Source organism: Notamacropus eugenii, chromosome 1 (assembly GCF_028372415.1).
Source record: "Notamacropus eugenii isolate mMacEug1 chromosome 1, mMacEug1.pri_v2, whole genome shotgun sequence".
Classification (NCBI taxonomy): domain Eukaryota; kingdom Metazoa; phylum Chordata; class Mammalia; order Diprotodontia; family Macropodidae; genus Notamacropus; species Notamacropus eugenii.
Window position 1 is genome coordinate 466863478 of NC_092872.1, and position 20813 is coordinate 466884290.

The window sequence follows — 20813 nt, forward strand, 5'->3', positions numbered from 1 at the left end:
CCTTCAAAATGAGACTAGAGTCCAAGCCATTCCAAAGAAACCTTCTGAGAGTCTTGGGACCCATTCAAATATCCCTTTCCTCATGTAATACCAATGAGATTAAAGATCTTCCCTACCCATTAGTGGGCTGGCCTATTAAGGGGAGTTTGATTAGGGAAGATTTGTAGGTAGACCCACTCCCTTTCTTAATGAAGCACTGGTTCTCAAGGGTTGTGATGCCCTCTGGCTCTAAAAAATGTATAAATACTCTCAGCTGAGGTTTTACTTTAGGGGTTAACTGATTGGAAGCTGTTGTTTGACCAGTGGAGACTCTGGGAAACTGCTCTGGGCTTTGAAAACTCACATGTTGGTGCTTCTCTCTTTGGTAACTATGTATTTTATGGTCAGACAGTTATCTGTCTGTTGATCTGTGATGTATGTATTGCTTACGTCAGGCAATTGCAAGCACTGTCTGTTGATCTGTATTTCTCTGTATTTTCTCTGAAGTTCAGGTTGCTGACTTTTTCTCCAAAACTAAGTGAATGATACATGTGTTTGAGTAAAGTGATTGTTGACCCCTCAAAAGTTGCCTTCCTTTTAGAAAAGCAGATCAAAGAACCTATGATAGTAGGCCCTCCTCTGTATGCCAGGGTGCTTACTGTTACACTTCTGAACTCCTATAGCAAAGACATGGTCTACCATAGAATTTAGCATTTTCTTACACACTACCCTCCTTGAGAAGCTTACAGACTGTCTAGGGAAGACAACATATGAAAGGAAACTGAAGGGGAAGGGGGAGTTACCCAATGCATGAGCATGGTGAAGTTCAAAGGAGTACAACTGGCTGTGAAATGAAGAGAGGGCAAGCCTGGGTGCCCTTCTTCAGTGAAGGCTTTGGGAGCATCCCTTTCCCCTGCCCTCTAATCAGGAGACAGAGAACACTGATGAAGTTGGAGACCAAGGCTGATACAATCTTGCAGGATGTTGAGGTTCCTGTTGATGAAGGGGAAGGGATAAGCATTTATATAGTACGTAAGTACTATTTACCACAGGGGCAGCAAGGTGGCTCAGTGGATAGAGTGCTGGGCCTAAAGTCAGGAAGACTCATCTCTCTGAGTTCAATTCTGGCCTCAGACCCTTACTAACTAGTGTGACTCTGGGTATGTCACTTAACCCTGTTTGCCTCAGTTTCTTCATCTGTAAATGGAGCTGGAGAATGGAATAGCAAACCACTCCAGTATATTTGCTGAGAAAACTCCAAATGGAGTCATGAAGAGTTTGAACTGCAACACCAAAAGTACACCAAGTATTGTGCTAAGCACTTTACAAATATTCTTATTTGATCCTCACAATAACCCTGCTAAGTAGGTGCTATTTGATTTCCATTTTATATTTGAGGAAACTGAGTCAAACAGAGTTTAAGTGACTTGCCCATGGTCACACAGCTACTAACTCTGATTTTCCTGACTCCAGACCCATTGCTCTATCCACTGTGCCACAAGCTGGCTCTGAGGTTCCTCAGTGGATGATGGAGGAGTCCACAGGAATGCAGAGTGTGTACATTGTACCTACTATCTGCCAGGCCCTACACTGGGGATGCAAAGACAAAAATTAAATAGCTCTTGCCTTCATGGAGTTTATATTCTAAGGATGATTTTTAATGTTCTCCCCACTTTAAACTCTCACGATCCTAGTACTTGGCATGGACCTCTCCTTGGAATTTCACTCACTCTACCCTAAAAGCTCTTATGAGTTGGGTCTGTCTTACATCTGTATTTGTTTTCCCAACATTTAGTTTCATATATTGCATGTGGAGAGTATTGAGGTAGGTTGAATTAAGCTGAATTATAAACCCAGAAATCTTATTGAGCATATTTCCCCCCCTTGGTGCTGTGAATATACCTACCTGTCACAAATTATGAATCTAATTCTTCCAGGGGAGACCTTACCTCTTACAGTGGCTTGTGCATAGTTGGTGCTTTATAAATGCTTGTTGATTTTTAACTGATTGGTTATAAAACTGCTGACCTAATTGTATCCTCTGGGGAGAGTTTTATGGTCTCATCAGAGCTATAACTTGGGGGCTCAAGACACCACTGAAATATCTGATTGGCTCAGATAAGACATGATCCCCTTAGGTTTATAGCACCTATTGTGACAGGTGCTGATGTCTTTCTAGTGTGATTGATGAGCTCTCAGGTCTAACTTCTTGTGTTTTATGTGCACCCCCTGAACACTTTGTATAGTATAAAACAGCAATGAGGTAAAGGGGAGTTTCATGTATGAAGAGAAAGAGATCTCCAGAGATGGCCAAGGGAAAAGAATTTTTGAGGGAAAAAAAAGCACACACACTCCCATCAATTTATGGGTTTGGCAGAGACAGCTGAGCCTATTTAGCTGACGGAAGAAACAATTATCCATCAATCAAATGATCTTCAATTTTGAAATTGTCTAAACAAATATTTTTATAGTGCTTCTGGGAGGAATGTTAGTCTCTAAAATAACAGTTAGATAAAAAATTATTTTAATCTGTGTGGAAATGAATTTATTTTTACCTTACTTAATGTATTTTCCTTGATAAAATATCATAGTTAACAAATACAATGCAGAACATTGGAACTGAGAATCACTTCAGTGATCGTTTAGGGTTTGTGACTGACATGCTCTACAGTGGTGGACAGAAGATCCATATCTTCAGTGATGAAGTCACAGATCCTGGAAGTATTAAATAGTGAGTCTATATTCATGTTCATATATAAACCATTCCAATATTGCCTATTGGGTAAAGGACTGGCCTTGAATCAAGAAAGTTCAGGTTCAAGGCCTGTCTCTTACACCTATTGTGTGACCATGAGCAAGTCAGTGAGCTTCTTGGTATCCCAGGATCCTCTCTAAGACTAAGATAAAGATGAATTGCTAATTGGCTAGGAGGAGGAAGTTGCCACAGTAGGAGTTCCTCATGCTGATGAATCATACATCTGCCACTCAGTATATTATGCCGTATTCTGTACCCTCCATTTTGTTTTCTACTCTGTATCCTCCATTCTGTGTATATCCCCATCATTTCATGCTCCTCCTTCTTCACGGAAGAAGAAAGCCTGCCAAAGAAAGCCTGCCAAAGATGAGAGCCTGCCAAAGAAAGCCCACCAAGAAGAAAATCTTCCCCTACCCTGTTCTGAACCATATATGGCCTTAAGTTAAGGACTGACCAATTGCTAACTTGGCTTCTGTAACTTCCCACTTGTGAAAACCCTGACCTTTAGTCCTGCCTCTTATGCCTTTATAAACCCTGGCCCTACCTCTGATTGGGGCTGCTTGATTTGGGTTTTCACCCTGGGCAGTCGTGCGCTAATAAAATCCACTTCCAAATTGTATACTGGGTCTCGCTTGCTAATTCTCGGCACAAGTAAGTAGATCTGGAAAGATAGGTAGATAGATAGATTGACAGATAGGTGAATGAATGGATGGGTGATAGGTATACACTCACATATCCTTATATAGCATTTAGGTTTAGAAGAGATTTTAGGTATCAAGTTTCCCAATCCAACCCTTTCCCATTTCACAAATGAGGAAAATCAGGCCCAGAGAGTTGAAAGTACTTTGACCAAGATTAAAGAACTAGTAAGCACTAATGCTGAGATCTGAGCCAAGTCTTCCAGTGTAAAATCTAGTGGTCTTTTTATTATGTGCATAGTATGGATGGACCAGTTCGACTGTCTGTCCAATCAACTGTCCCAACACTGAGCAAGTAGGTTTTACCACTGTGAATGGATAGGCCAATATGTTTTGCATTGCTGTGGATTTATCTGTGTTATCTCTTTAATGCATAAGGACATGGGTATTTTCAAACAAGAACATCTGGATGACTTTAAGATAGATGGAATTTTTAATTTATATTTCTTTTGAATTTTGGTCTTTCTTCAGGATAGTTGTTATGATATTGGCAAACACTCATGGAAGAGATGTCAAAGGTCATCTAACCCCACCTCACTTAAAAAATGAATTGACCAACATCCAAAGAGAGAATACGACTGACTCAAAGTCCCATAGTTCATGAGTAACAGAGTTGGAACGAAAGCCCCAGTCTCTTGACTTCTAATTCAAAGCTCTTGTATCACCCCACCCCTAGAATTAAATTGAATCTCCATATTTATCTTTTATTTGTATTTTCGTTCACTCATTTAGATAATTTTTCTATTCAGTCTTCCCTCTGTATTGAGGGATCTCCCATTCTCAGCAGATATGCATATCTGATCTTCTTTTCTTATTCTTTCTTTTGTCTCGCTATTCCTTTTTTCTCATACTATTAGAATACTTGCCCAATTCCTTGTACTCAGTCGATCTTTGTTGAATGAAAAAGAATACTTGATGAGTTCTATTTCATTGTGTGATTATCTCTCTGACCTCCAGTTCCTGATGTATCTTTCAATCAGCTGATCTGTCCATCTTTCTTTCTTTATTTTATCTTTGTCTCCCTGAGTCCAGTTCTATTTAATTCTATTTATTTGTTATGACAGTCATTACCCATCACCTCTTGCCCAGACTATTGCAACAGTCTTTCAATGAATCTCCTTGTTTCAAATTTCCCTACTCCAATCCATCCTCCGTTCAGTTTCCAAAGTAATTTTTTATTTTTTTTATTTTTTTTTTTAAATTTTTTTTATTTTTTTAATGTTTAACAATCACTGCCATACAATTGCGATTTTATCCCTCCCCACCCACCCCCCACTACCTCCCTCCCTCCCCACGACTGCATACAATTCTGTATAGATTCTACATATACTTTCCTATTGAGTATATTTTCATTATAGTCATGCTATGTAGTCAGACTAAGATAAATGAAAGAATCCGTATAACAAATCAGAACATGATACACAAACAGATACACATACACAAACATGATCTGCTACATTATGTGAGTGACTTCCATATTTCTCTCTCTGAGTATGGAAGGCATTTTGCCTTGAGGTCCACCATTGGGATTTTTTTTTTTTTTCAGAAGTTCTTGTGTTATTACAAAAATCTAAGTCTACCAGAAAAAGCTCTCACACACTGTGGTTGTTGCTGTGCATAAAGTTCTCCTGGTTCTGCTCCTTTCACTCAGCATCAGGTCATATAAGTCCTTCCAGGCCTCTCTGAAGTCTTCTTGTTCATCATTTCTTATGGCACAATAGTACTCCATTACATTCATATACCATAATTTATTCAGCCGTTCCCCAATTGATGGACATCCCCTTGACTTCCAGTTTTTGGCAACTACATAGAGTGCTGCTATAAATATTTTTGTACATGTGGGACCCTTTCCCATTTTTATGATCTCTTGGGGATATAGTCCTAGTAGCGATATTGCTGGGTCAAAGGGTATGCACATTTTTGTAGCCCTTTGGGCATAGTTCCAAATTGCTCTCCAGAATGGTTGGATGCGTTTGCAGCTCCACCAACAATGAATTAGTGTTCCAACTCTCCCACATCCTCTCCAGCATTTATCATTTTCTTGTTCTGTCATGTTTGCCAGTCTTATAGGTGTGATGTGGTACCTCAGAGTTGTTTTGATTTGCATCTCTCTAATCAATAGTGATTTAGAGCATTTTTTCATATGATTATAGATAGCTTTAATTTCTTCCTCTGAAAATTGCCTGTTCATATCCTTTGACCATTTATCAATTGGGGAATGACTTGTATGATTATACATTTGGGTCAGTTCTCTATATATTCTAGAAATGAGGCCTTTATCCCCGAGCTTAGCTGTAAAAATTTTTTCCCAATTTACTACATCCCTCCGGATTTTGGTTGCATTGGGTTTGGTTGTGCAAAAACTTCTCAGTTTAATGTACTCAAAGTTATCCATTTTGCATTTCATAATGCATTCTATCTCTCCTTTAGTAAAGAATTCTTCCCTTCTCCATAGATCTGATAAATACACTATTCCTTGCTTCTCCAGTTTATTCATGGTATCAATCTTTATACCTAAATCATGTACCCATTTGGACTTTATTCTTGTGTACGGTGTCAGGTATGGGTCTATGCCTAATTTCCGCCACACTGTTATCCAGTGTTCCCAGCAATTTTTGTCAAACAATGAGTTCTTATCCCAGAAGGTTGCTATATTCCTTGCCTACTGCATCTTGAGTGCCAAGTCTATTCCACTTGTCTACCTCTCTGTTTCTTAGCCAATACCAAGTGGTTTTGATAATTGCTGCTTTATAGTACAGTTTAAGGTCTGGTAGCGCTAGGCCACCTTCCCAAGCATTTCTTTTCATTAGTCCCTTTGATATTCTGGACCTTTTGTTTTTCCAAATGAATTTTGATATTATTTTATCCAGCTCTAGAAAGTAATTGTCTGATAGTTTAATTGGTATGGCACTAAATAAGTATATTAATTTGGGTAGAATTGTCATTTTTATTATATTAGCACGGCCTACCCATGAGCAACTAATGTTTTTCCACTTACTTAAATCTGACTTTATTTGTGCAAAAAGTGTCTTGTAATTGTGTTCATATAGTCCCTGGGTTTGTTTTGGCAGGTAGACTCCTAAGTATTTTATACTGTCTACCCTAACTTTAAATGGGATTTCTCTTTCTATCTCTTGCTGTTGAACTTTGTTGCTAATATATAGGAATGCAGAGGATTTGTGTGGGTTTATTTTGTACCCTGCAACTTTGCCAAAGTTGTTTATTAATTCAAGTAATTTTTTACTTGAATCTCTGGGATTCTCTAGGTAAATCATCATATCATCTGCAAAGAGTGATAACTTAGTTTCTTCTTTGGCTATTCTAATTCCTTGAATATCTTTCTCTTGTCTAATTGCTACAGCTAACATTTCTAGTACCATATTGAATAATAGTGGTGATAATGGACAACCTTGTTTCACCCCTGATCTTATTGGGAATGCATCTAGCTTATCCCCATTGCATATAATGCTTGCTGAAGGTTTTAGATAGATACTGCTTATTATTTTATGGAAAGTTCCCTTTATTCCTACGTTCTCCAATGTTTTTAGTAGGAATGGATGTTGTATTTTGTCAAAAGCTTTTTCTGCATCTATTGAGATAATCATGTGGTTTTTGTTAGCTTTGTTGTTGATGTGATCGATAATGCTAATAGTTTTCCTAATATTGAACCAGCCCTGTAGTCCTGGTATGAATCCTACCTGATCATAATGTATTAATCTCATGATAAGATGCTGTATTCGTTTTGCTAAAATCTTATTTAAAATTTTTGCATCTATATTCATTAGGGAAATTGGTCTATAATTTTCTTTCTCTGTTTTGTCTCTTCCTGGTTTGGGTATCAAAACCATATTTGTATCATAGAAAGAATTTGGGAGGACTCCTTCTTCCCCAATTTTCAAGAATAGTGTATGTAGTATTGGAATTAACTGTTCTTTAAATGTTTGATAGAATTCACTTGTGAATCCATCTGGCCCTGGAGATTTTTTCCTAGGGAGTTCATTGATGGCTTGTTCAATTTCTTTTTCTGAGATGGGGTTGTTTAAGTATTCAACTTCCTCTTCTGTTAATCTGGGCAATTTGTATTTTTTAAAATATTCATCCATCTCGTTTAGATTGTCGAATTTGTGGGCATAAAGTTGGGCAAAGTAGTTTCTAATTATTGTTTTAATTTCCTCCTCATTGGAGGTGAGTTCACCCCTTTCATTTTTAATGTTAGTAATTTGGTTTTCTTCTTTCTTTTTTTTGATCAGATTAACCAAAGGTTTATCAATTTTATTAGTTTTTTCATAAAACCAACTATTGGTTTTATTTATTAATTCAATAGTTTTCTTTATTTCAATTTTATTAATCTATCCTTTGGTTTTCAGTATTTCTAATTTGGTATTTACTTGGGGATTTTCAATTTGTTCTTTTTCTAGCTTTTTCAACTGCAAGCCTAAGTCATTGATCTCCTCTTTCTCTATTTTATTTATGTAAGCATTCAGAGATATAAAACTTCCCCTAATAACTGCTTTTGCAGTGTCCCATAAGTTTTGGTACGTTGTCTCACTGTTGTCATTCTCTTGAATGAAGTTGTTGATTGTTTCTATGATTTCTTCTTTAACCCAATCCTTCTTTAGAATTAGATTATTTAGTTTCCAATTGATTTTTGGTTTCTCTTTCCATGGCCTTTTATTACATGTAATTTTTAATGCATTATGATCTGAAAAGGATGCATTGATTATCTCTACCTTTCTGCACTGGATTGTGAGATTTTTATGTCCTAGTACATGGTCAATTTTTGTAAATGTTCCATGTACCGCTGAGAAAAAGGTATATTCCTTTCTATTCCCATTTAATTTTCTCCAAAGATCTATCATATCTACCTTATCCAGAGTTTTATTTACCTCCTTAACCTCTTTCTTGTTTATTTTAAGGTTGGATTTATCTAGTTCAGAGAGGGGGAGGTTGAGGTCCCCCACTAGTATAGTTTTGCTATCAATTTCTTCCTTCAACTCCCCCAACCTCTCCTCTAAGAATCTGGATGCTATACCACTTGGAGCATACATGTTTAGTAATGATATTGCTTCATTGTCTATGGTGCCTTTTAGTAGGATATAGTTTCCCTCCTTATCCCTTTTGATTAGATCTATTTCTGCTTTTGCTTTGTCTGAGATTAGGATTGCTACTCCTGCCTTTCTTACATGAGCTGAAGCACAATATATTCTGCTCCATCCTTTGACCTTTATCCTATGTGTATCCCCCCGTTTCAAATGTGTTTCTTGTAAGCAGCATATTGTTGGATTATGGCTTTTAATCCATTCTGCTATCCGTCTCCGTTTTATGGGAGAGTTCATTCCATTCACATTCACAGTTATGATTACAATCTGTGTATTTCCCTCCAACCTCTTTCCCACCATTTGTGCTTTTAACTCTCCCATCTCCCTTCCCCTCCTCAATAGTATTCACTTTTCTCCCCCTCCTCCTGCAGCCTTCCCCTCCGTCTTTTAGACCCCCTCCCTTTTACTCCCCTTTACTCTTATTGCTTCTTTCCTCCCTTTTAGCCACCCTCCCGTTTCTTCCCCCTTCCCTTCCTACTACCTATAGAGCTAGTTAGGCTTATCTACTTAAGATTATTGTTCCCTCCTTTGAACAAATCAGATGAGAGTACCTCTCAAACAATGCTCATCTCCCTCCCCTCCTTCCCTCTACTATAGTTTTGTACTTCTTCCTGTGGTATAATTTGCCATTTTCTGCTTCCCCCTTTCCACACCTCCTATTACATTCCCTTCTCATACTTAAATCATATTTTTGCCATGACATCATTTACTTTATGCCCGTTCCCTCTACATATATCCCTTTTATCATAATAGCTGCACAGTTCTCAAGATTAACAGGTATCATCTTCCCTTACAGGGAGGTAAACAGATTGCCCTAATTGAGTTGCAAGTTTTTGTTTTTGTTTTTTCCCCTCTGTTTACCTTTTTATGATTCTCTGGAGACCTGCATTTGAAGATCGAATTGTCTATTGAGTTCTGGTGTTTTGGTCAGGAAGCTCTGGAAATCCCTTATTTCGTTGAATGACTTTCTCCTTGCCTGAAATGTTATGCTGAACTTTGCTGGGTAGTTGATCCTCGGTTGGAGTCCCAACTCCTTTGCCTTACGGAATATTGGGTTCCAATTCTTTCGATCTTTTAATGTAGAAGCTGCAAGGTCCTGTGTGATCCTGACAAAGTAATTTTTTATATAAAATATAGTTCTGAGAGGCTATTAGGTGGTGTAATGGATAGAGCACCAGTCCTGGAGTCAGGAGGATCTGGCTTCAAATCAGGCCTTGGACATTTACTAGCTGTGTGACCCTGGGTGAGTCACCTCCTATTTCCTTCCCTCAAATAAGTGAAGGTCTGATCATGTCACTTTCCCTGCTACTGAATAAATCTCAGTGGATTTGTTCTAATTATGTCCAGGGCCAAATATAAAATCTGGGCAAGCATTTAAAGCCCATTCTAGTCTTGCTCCTTCGTACCTTTCCAGTCTTTTCACACAACTCTCTGTTACAGTCTCTAAAATCCAGTTACACTGATCTATTTGGTCTTCCTCACCACACTCTGTGTCTTGACTCTCTGCCTTTCTTGGTGGCTGCCTCCCATGCCTAGAAGGTTTTTTTCTCCTCATTCAGACTTTTATTCTCCCTAACTTCTTTTAAGACTCAGTTCAGATCCTACCTTCTGCAGCAGATCTTACCTTTCCTTCCTTCGTAGCAGCAATTGGTTGACATTTCTTATCCAGGACAAACTTCTTGAGTCCACACTACTAGATCTGAAATCCAACATAGGACATACCTGAGAGAACTAGGCAGTCCATTCTCAGCAAAAACAATCATGTCTGTTCAGAAAGAGCATTGGGTTAGAAGTCAGAGGATCTAGATCTGAATGTGGATTCTGCTACTCATAATCTGTGTGTTCTTGGGCAAGTCATTTGATCTCTGAATCTTAGTTTCCTCATCTGTAAACTGAAGAGTTATATGAAATACTCTCCCAGTTCTCACTGTGTGATCTTAAGTCCCAGGCTTTAGATTTCTTTCTTTTCTCTGCGTTTTCTATTCTCTCTGCCAACCCCACATCCTCTTCAACCTTTGAACTCTTAGTAAAATAGTTTTTCTCTTCTCTTTTGTCCCTTGACAACAACTGCTCAAAGGGTCTCATTCACACAAAAGTATAAATGATTAATGCTAGCTTAAGAGGCAGTAGCCCTTTCCACATGTAGTTTTAAATAGTTTATAGTTTTAAAAGAGGGCAGAGGAATTTATTTCTAAATATAGATTTTTAACTATTAGGAAATTGGGAGCGGAGATCAAGACTTAAGAGCACCTTGGGAGGACCCTGGAATCAAACCCAAGGAGGCACTGATAGCAAATTGTGGTGGAATAGCATTGAATTGGAAGTCAGGAGACTTCCTATTGTAGTTCTGCAGTTCCTATTGTAGTTCTGCAGTTAACTTTTAGTAAATCTTTTAATTCCTCCAGGCCTCAGTTTCTTTCTTTATAAAATGAGTCAATTGGATCATTTAAGTCCTTGATGCTTTAACATCCTATGAGCCTATGATCTGATACTTTATTTATTATTAAAACCTATAAACTCAATCCAGCAAAGAACTTTTATGAGTCTGTTTAGGAAACACAGATAGTTTTCCTTTTTCTCTCTTTTCCCTTTGCAAATAATTCTATCCACCAACCTAATTTTGTTACTTTCTGTCCCCTTGAATATTCCTGAAACTTCCTTGCTTCTTAGATTTTGTTTACTGTCTTCTTTCTGTTTGGAATGTACTCCCTCCTACATTTCACTTGTTGAATACCCATCTGTATTTTAGAGACCAACTCCTGTAGTAACCAAAGACCCAGTCCTTCTTCTTCCCCCAAGCTCTGGGCTCACCTGGATCTAGGCAATCTCAGGGCTGACCACCCTCACCCACAATGAGTTACTTTTTAGTTCATTATGTCTGTCATTCTGAGTTATTTTTTTTAAATATATGGATATATTTAGCTGGATTTTCACAAACATAAGTAATAGGGTTCCTACCTCCGATACAAACATTACAGGTAACAAATGTATATACAATAGAAGTTGTCCTTTATTTTGCCCCACGGAAAATGTAAAAAGTTCAAAGAATTTACAGAACCCATAAACAAGTTCAGAAAACACATTAAGCAAGCATAGTAACTGTCTTGTAAAGGAACTAAACTTACAGCAATTTGGAAAGCCACACTCTGTCTCCTATGACTCCTTCCTACAGACAACTCTATTTTGAAACAAAAGTTAATATATGGACTGCAGGGATCCTTAAGTACACAAGGACCAGCCAGCGGATTTTTCTGAGAAGCTATCTCCCATCTTTAAGTCTAAAGTTTTTATGGTCTTACTACAGAATATTAATTAATGGAAAAATCTTTTGCTAATCCTTTCCCACCCTTCTCCAACTCAAATTGCCTAGCAAGACAACCTTCCTGCCATTTTCTTGTTACAATGACAACAGTTCATCTCCTGCTCACTCCTGGATTTGCCACCCAAGTTTGGACTGAACTTAGGACTCACATCCTTGTCTGAGTTTTATTGGTTCTATAGGAATTTCAGGAATTGATCTGTACTTCTTATTTTGTTCATCTGTCTCTTTATCACTCTGTATCTATGGATATATTTGTCAAGTCAACAAGCATTTAATAAGAACTTTCCTACAAAGCAGTGTTAAATTCTAGAGATACCAAGAAAGACAAACACAATCCCTGCCCTAAAGGAACTTACACACTAATGGGGGAGATAACATGCCAACTATGTTCTTACAAGGTTTATGTGAATGTGCATAGATAAAGATGTAGATATAAAGATATGCACTATATACATGTATGATGAGTTAGCCTCTATACTTTATATTATCTATCTATTTATCTATCCATCTAAAGGAATGAAGCTAAAGTCAGAGATTATACAGAAGGACATATGAGTGCTAGTGAGGAGTCAAGGATAACATCAATTTTGTGAGCTTAGGTCACTGGAAGAAGAGCAGTGCCCTCAGCAGTAACAGAGATGTTCAGAACAGAAGGCTATAGGAAAAAGCAAATGAATAGTTTTGGGAATGTTGAATTTAAGATGTCTATGGAACATACAGTTAGTAATGTCCAATAGGCAGACAGTTATGCATGTATATATGTAGATGTGTGTATGTGTGTATGTATATATATATATGCAATATATACGTGTGTGGGTGCATATGTATGTATGTATGTATGTATAGCTGCATCTATCCCATTAATATAAAAGAATCTGTCTGTCTGTGTTGGTCTTTTGTTTTTGAAGAAGAACATGACATCAGAGAAATGATAATATGACTTGCACTTGACTTTGTTTTGAGTGATGGAGGGCTGTGCAAGGTCACCAGCCTCACTTTCTCCTCCTGAGCCATCTGGGTCCAATGACCAGAAATCCATCACTTCTTCAAGATGACTGGCCCAGGATGCAAGGGAGACCTTGACCTTTTTAGGCTGGCCTTTTCAGGTACTCATTTGGAGGGCGGTAACGCCCATATAGGGATGTAAATAGTTTGCTCATATTAAATAACAAGTTTTCTTTTTCTTTTCTCTTCCTGTTTATCTTTTTATGCCTCTCTTGATAGAATTAAAGTCAGAGATGGTATGGAAAGACTTATCTCAATGAATATAGTTCTGAGCCAGCATGGTGATTTACAGCTGAAGACATGGTTTTATGTGTGTGGTGAATGATGGAGTAGGAGAAGGGGGTGAGAACAAACCCTGGTGATTCTCCCAGATAAAACAATTAGCCACTTCACTAGACGTATAGCAGATGAATTGAAGTCATTCCAAAATTTCTACCAGAAAGTTAGGGTTTGGGGGAGTAGGAAGTGCTAATAAAACTTTGCTGAGAGAGGTAAGGGCATCTCATCTACTGTAGAAAGAAATCAAAGGAAATTCTGTCCTATCTCTGGCTTCCTTCCTGGTGACTCAATTCTTGAGACTTTTTCAGACTTTTCGTCTCTGGTGTTATATTCTTGTTTACCACATGTAATGTGCCAATTTGGGGCCAGTGACAAATTCCTTAGATTTAGTTTTCCTCTCTTTAACAGACTGGGTTGGGAACTTCTAATACTTTATTAACCAGTTATCACTTAGGGACTGTTAGGACTGCTTTCCTATCCCAATAATATCCAATTAGCAAATCATGATCCAGTCCTTGAATGAAAGAAGTCAGAGCCATTATCTGTGATGTCCCCAATTAAAGTGTTTATTCAAGAAAAATGGCACCAAGCAGGGCTGCTGGGCCTCCTTCCTTCAGAATCCCAGCTTCTGATTCCTTAACAGATTAACTTCTCTCTTATTTTCCCTCTAACTAGCTAAAATCACGAGGAACTTTGCTAGCAGTGGGACTGAAGAGCCAAATTCTTTGGTTTGGTCATGCCTGATTTGAGTTCTATACTCTGCGTTCCTTTGGATGGGGAAAGTAGGGGAGCAATGTAAATAAATGACCATCACTCAGAGTGTAACTTGTGCTTTAGTTATTACTTATCAATTTCACTTTGGTTATAGATTGACTCTCATGAATTATCAAAAATGCTCCATCTATTAGATACCAGTTCTTTTCTTTCTTTGTTTTTGATCCCTTTGTGATATTTAGTTCTTTTTAAAATAATTATTGGAAATAGAATGAAAGAATATCAGAACAGGGAAAGCCCTTAGAGATCATCTCAGCCAACTCCTGACTAGATCATTATCATAACATTTTTGTTGTGGTGGGGTTATTGGTTTAAAAAAAGTGCTTTTCAGGACAGTGGTATCAAACTCAAATTGAAATAAAAAATATTAATGTGTACCTAAGGATCCCTATGGTGTACATATTGACTTAGTTTAAAAATTTATATAATCTATGTTTTATTGTATTCTTCTTTATTTTGTTAAATATTTCACAATTACATTTTAATCTGGTTCAAGCTGCACTTGGGACTGCAGCCAGTGGCAGCATGTTTGAGACCATTGTTATAGGATACTTTGGATTTGTTCAAAGTATTAAAGTTCCTAAAAGTAGCTATGACCCAAAAGAAGATCCTTGGAAGTAGAGGCATCACTACATCTTCTACCTAAGTCAATAGCTTCCAAACTGAGGTATGAGTACCCTCAGGGTATATGAAAACCTTGTCAAGGAGTGCAGTAATTATCCGGTTGAAATGAACTATCTCTTAATTGTATTTCACATGCCTGGTAAACTATAGAATTTATTTTCTTTCATAATGGAGTATGGAAAGGTTTACTTAATGCTTGCTAAATAATAATATGTTATAAATAACAATAAATAATTAATAAATTATACTTAGGGGAGTGGGGAGAGAAGGAGAAAGGGGAGGGGGAATAGAGCCCAGAGTGTCAGAGGGAGAGGGCAGAGGCATGCACATGAGCATACCAGAGTCACAGAGAGAGACAGAGAGACAGAGAGACAGAGACAGAGATAGAGAGAGACAAATGGGGAATAGGGAGAGAAGGGAATTTTACAAAGACTGAAAAAGGTTGAGAACTTGATTTAAGAGAAGATGATCTGTACAATTATAATATAATTATCTGTACAATTATAATATAATTATAAACAAGTTATAGTTATATAATATGATACATATTATATTATGTATTAATATAATATTAATATAATTCACATACCTAAAGAAATCACCTGTAAAAAACAAACAAAACTAATTTAGTTTGTATTCAAAGATAAAAATTATCTTTTGCTCTTTGAGGCAATAATATACTGAAGCTCCTGCCCCTCCCAGAGTGATTTATTTATTCATTTTTTCTTTCCTATTAAAGGGGCTATCTATCTGACTGTCTTTTAAAGAGACCTATTCTCTGAATGGGCATCACCTCACTTTAAGTGAGTACCTGAAAAGACTTTAGTCTAAAAGGCCAAGGTCTCCCATCGTATCCTGGGCCATCTCTAGTCATTCTGAAGAATATCTGGTCACTGGATCCAGATGGCTCAGGAGGAGAAAGTGAGGCTATTGACCTTGCACAGCCCTCCCTCACTCAAAACAAGTCATGTCATCATTTCTCTGATGTCATGGTTCTCTTCGAAAACAAAGGATGAACACAATCTTGATGATAGAGGCAGTTTACAAAAAGTATGAGACTGTGTAAATTTCATTAAAATCTTGCTCCACTTCATCATCTAATGTATTATGTATTTTCTTATTGTCAGACTCAGGTGAGTTAACTGGGGGAAACTGAGGTACATTGGTTCACATATGAATGACTCATAGGGAAATATAATCTGTTTATTGAGATGATAGATTTTATTTCTAGAGTCATGGCCTATGTTTTCAAAAATTCTGATGAACCTCTACTTGTGTATCCAGTTGTTTTCAGTTCTGTTTGACTTTCCGTGATCCCATTTGGGGTTTTCTTGATGAAGATACTGGAGTGATTTGCTATTTCCTTCTCCAGTTCATTTTGTAGATGAGGAAACTGAGGTAAATTAGGTTAAGTGACATGCCCAAAGTCATATAGCTACTAAGTATCAGAGGTCAGATTTGAACTCAGGTCTTCCTGACTCTAGGCCTGGTACTGCTGCCTGAACCTTTCCTTGGTTTCCTCCTTTAACCATGCTCTGTAAAAAAAAAATACTACAAATGTAGACAGCTGGGCACTACACAGGGCACTAAGCTTGGACTCCAGAAGACCCAAGTTCAATTCCTTCCTTACACATTTACAAGCTATATGACCCTTGGCAAGCTACTAACCTCTCAGTGTCTCAGTCTTCTTCTTTGTAAAATAAGGGAGCTGTAGCTGATGACCTCTAGGGTTCCTTCCAATTAAAATCTGTATTCTTATGACATTCCAATAGAATGTTCCTCAAGATAAGGGGATGTCATTTTAAAATTCTTGTTCCAAGCCCCAAGTTAAGCGCCCTCTGTATATCAACTGAATTGTAATCTGGTTGGTAGAGGACTGGAAGGGGCACATTAGGTTGACTCATTACAGTCTCCTTATTTATCCAGTAACATTGGGAAATGACATTTCTCACAAGTGACTTTTGCAGATAGCTAAATGACTATTTCTTCACTTGTCTTAATAAACCCAAGACCAAAAAAAAAAAAAAAACCCAAAACATTTTGGAACTATTAATTTCTCCACTTTTCAGTAGAAAGAGTTCTAGAAGTGATGTCAGAGGACCTGGGTTGACACCTCTCTGACATGAGGCAATCACTTCATGTTTCTGGGTTTCAGTTGTCTTTATCTAGAAAATAACGAGGTTTGATTAAATGATTTAATATCTCTTCCATCTTTAATTTGATAATCTTATGTATTGTATATAAACTTTTCTTCTTAAACTGATTGTACTAAATAAAGATAATTCAAACTTTTAGGGACATATATTAGAATTATAATACTGTACTGTACAATGCCCTCAAAGTTTATTGAGTTATTCAGGGCTATTTGCTCCTACCTTGAATCCCCCTAGAGTAGGAGTTCTTGATGTGAGGTCCTCAGAACCCATCTATGGACATTCATGAACTTGAATGGGAAAAATTATATCTTTATTTCTATGTAATTGGTTTCCTTTGTGTATTTTTTTCAGCATTTTATTTTTTTCCATTTACATATCAAGACAATTCTTAGCATTCGATTTTAAAAGATTTTAAGTTCTCCCTCCCCTCTTCTAAAAATGGTAGGTAATTTGATATAGGTTATATATATGTGCTATCTTGTCAAACATATTTCCATTTTAGTCGGTTATAAAAGAAAAAACACATCAAAGAAAAAAACACAAAAAAAGAGAATAAAGTAAATGAAAACAAATGCTTTGATCTGCATTCAGAGCCCATTAAGTTCTTTATCTGGATGTGGATTTTCCTTTGTGATTCTTTTGTCCTTGTCTTGGATCCTTTGTGTTGCTGAGAAGAGCTGAGTCATTCATAGTTTATCATCACACAGTGTTTAGATCTGACTTTATTTGTGTGAGAAGGGTTTTGTAATTATGTTCATATAGTTCTTGGGTTTGTCTTGGCAGATAGACTCCCAAGTATTTTATATTGTTTACAGTTATTTAAAATGAAATTTCTCTGTCTCTTGCTGCTGCTCTGGTTGGTTATATTAAGAAATGCTAATGATTTGTGCGGGTTTATCTTATATCCTACAACTTTGCTAACATTAATCATTTCAAGTAATTTTTTTAGTCAGTTCTCTAGGGTTCTCTAAGTATACCGTTATATCATCTGCAAAAAGTGATATTTTTGCTTCCTTATTCCCAATTTTATCTAATTCCTTCAATTTCTTTTTCTTCTCTTATTGCCATAGCTAACATTTCTAGTACTATATGGAATAACAGTGGTGATAAGGGGCATCCAGGATTCCTGATCTTATCAGAAAAGCGTCTAGTTTATCCCCATTACAGATAATGCTGGCTGATGCTTTCAAATAGATGCTGCTTATCATTTTAAGGAATGCTCCCTTTATTCCTAGGCTCTCTAATGTTTTAATTGGAATGAGTGCTGTATTTTGACAAAAGTTTTTCCAGTATGTATTGAGATAATCATAAGATTCGTGCTGGTTTGGTTATTGATATAGTCAATTCTGTTCATAGTTTCCTTAATATTGAACCAACTCTATCTTCCTAGTATAAATCCCACCTGGTTATTGTGTATAATCCTTATAATATACTGCTATAATTGCCTTGCTAGTATTTTGTTCAAAATTTTTGCGTTCATACTCATTAGGGAAATTGGTCTCTGGTTTACTTTTCCTGTTTTAGCACTTCCTCGTTTAGGTATCACCATCATATTTGTGTCATAATAGGAGTTTGATAGGACTCCTTCTTTGCCTATTTTTCCAAATAGTTTGTATAGTATTGAAATTAATTGTTCTTTGAATCTTTGGTATAATTCACTTGTGAACCCATCAGACCCTGGGAATTTTTTCTTAGGGCATTCATTAATGGCTTGTTCCATTTCTTTTTCTAAGATGAGGTTATTTAGGCATTCTATTTCTGTTCTGTTAATGTGGATAACATATTCTCATAAACATTCATCAATTTCACTCAAATTGTCAGATTTATTGGAATATAGAAAAATATTTCCTAATTAATGCATTAATTTCTTCTTCATTGGTGGTAATTTCACCCTTTTAATTTTGATATGGGATATTTGGTTTTCTTCTTTTTAGAAAAAAAATCAAATTAAACAATGGCTTATCTGCCTTTCTACTTTCCCCCCTACTTTATTTGTTAGCTCAATAGGTTTTTTTGGTTTGTTTTTTACTTTCAATCTTATTAATCTTAACTTTAATTTTCAGGATTTCTAATTTGGTGTTCAAATGAGGATTTTTAATTTGTTCTTTTCCTAGGTTTTTAAAAATTATATGCCCTATTCATTGATCTGCTCTTTTTCTCTTTTGTAGATATAAGAATTTAGAGAAAGAAAATTTACCCTAAGTGCTGCTTTGGTTGTATCTCATAAATTTGCTATGTTTTCTCATTGTTTTCATTCTCTTTGATGAAATTATTATTTCTATAATTTGTTCTTTGGCCCATTTATTCTTTAGGATTAGATTGTTTAGTTTCCAGTTAATGTTTAATCTGCCTTTCCACTGCCTTTTGTTGATTGTAATTTTTATTGCATTATGATCCAAAAAGAATACATTTAATAATTCTGCCTTTCTACTTTTGATTTTGAGGTTTTTATGTCCTAATACATGGTTGATTTTTCTATAGGTGCTGTGTGTTACTGAGAAAATGATATGTTCCTTTCTTGAAGCTTAGCAGATTCTGCTCCAACCCCTTACCTTTGCTCTGTGGGTGTCTCCCTGCTCTAAGTGTATTTCTTATAAATAATATATTGCAAGATTCTGGTTTTTGATCTACTCTGCTCTCTGCTTCTGTTTTATGGGAGAGTTCTTCTCATTCACATTCACAGTTATGATTGTGTATTTCCCTCAGTCTTATTTTTCCTTCATTTTGGTCTCTCTCTTCTTTCACCCTTTCCCTCCTCACTAGTGTTTGCTTTTGTCTACTATCTCTTCTGATCCTCTCCCTCCTGTCAGTCCCATTCCCCTTTATTTAACTTTCCTCCTACTTCCCTGTTGGGTAAGATAGATTTCTATATTCAACTGATTGTGTATATATTTTTTCCTTTTTTGAGCAAACATTAATGAGAGTAAGGTTCAAGGGATACCCTTTGCCCACCCTCTTATCTTCCCCTCCACTGTAATAGATCTTTCACACTTCTTCACATGAAATAATTTTTGCCATCCTACTGCCCTCTTCCTTCTGTACCCAGTGTACTCCTCTTGTTCATCCCTTAATTATTTTTATATCATTTCCTAAAATTTACCTTATACCCATACTCTCTGTTTATGTATATTCCTTGTACCTGTGCTATTAGTTACACATTTTTTAAAGACATTACAAGTATCATCTTCCTATGAAGGGACATAAACAATTTGGGGGCCACTGGTGGCTGCCTGTTTGCCTGGAGAAACTCTGAAGCAAATAGAGATCTGGTTGCTGATGGTTGCCTATTTTCCTGGGGCTATCACATGGCAGTTCTCAGAACTGGAGTCTATCTGTTCCCCTGGCCATGATGAGTTATGTAGACAGTCCTGAGTTTTGCCTGTTCCACCACACCGGAGTTCAGAATCTACCACTGGTTTGCTGAGGTAAGGCTTGTTAGGATACTTACTGTCTTGGATGGTGCTCCCTTTTTACCCAAGTGAGATACACCTTTCTTGCTGATCTTCCAAGTTTCTTGGGCTCAAAGATGGTCTCCCCCTATCTTTTTGCTGGTTCTGCTATTCCAAGATTTGTTTTGGGGTGCTATTTTATGGTTGTTTGGAGGTGAATATGGGAAAGTTGTGCTGATTTGCTGCTTACTCCACCATTTTGCTCCCACACAATTAGTTTCCTTTGTAATTTTATATAGTTTATTCTGAGAAAGGATTGAAAAAGCCTTTACAAGTCTGCCAAACAGGGTCCATGATTCAAAAAAGGTTAAGGAACTTTGAATAAGAGTTTTACATTTCTGAAGTTACTGTGTCTTTTTTTAATTAAAAAAAATCACCAGTACATTTTGTTTTGACTCAACAAACACTTTCAATCCCCAAATTAATACCTTTACAAAGTACATTCCTCTAAGAGAGTTTATTAGATATTAAGAGAAAGGAGAATGTATCCTTTAATGTCTTTGGTTTGACACTAGCATTGACCACCGTAATAAACCAGGGTTTTGTTGCCTCTCCATGCCAATTTTATTTACATTATTGTATTCATTGTGTATGTTGATCTATTGTTTCTGTTTACTTTACTCTGAGTCATTTCATATAAATTTTCCTACATATCTCAGAATATTTTATATAT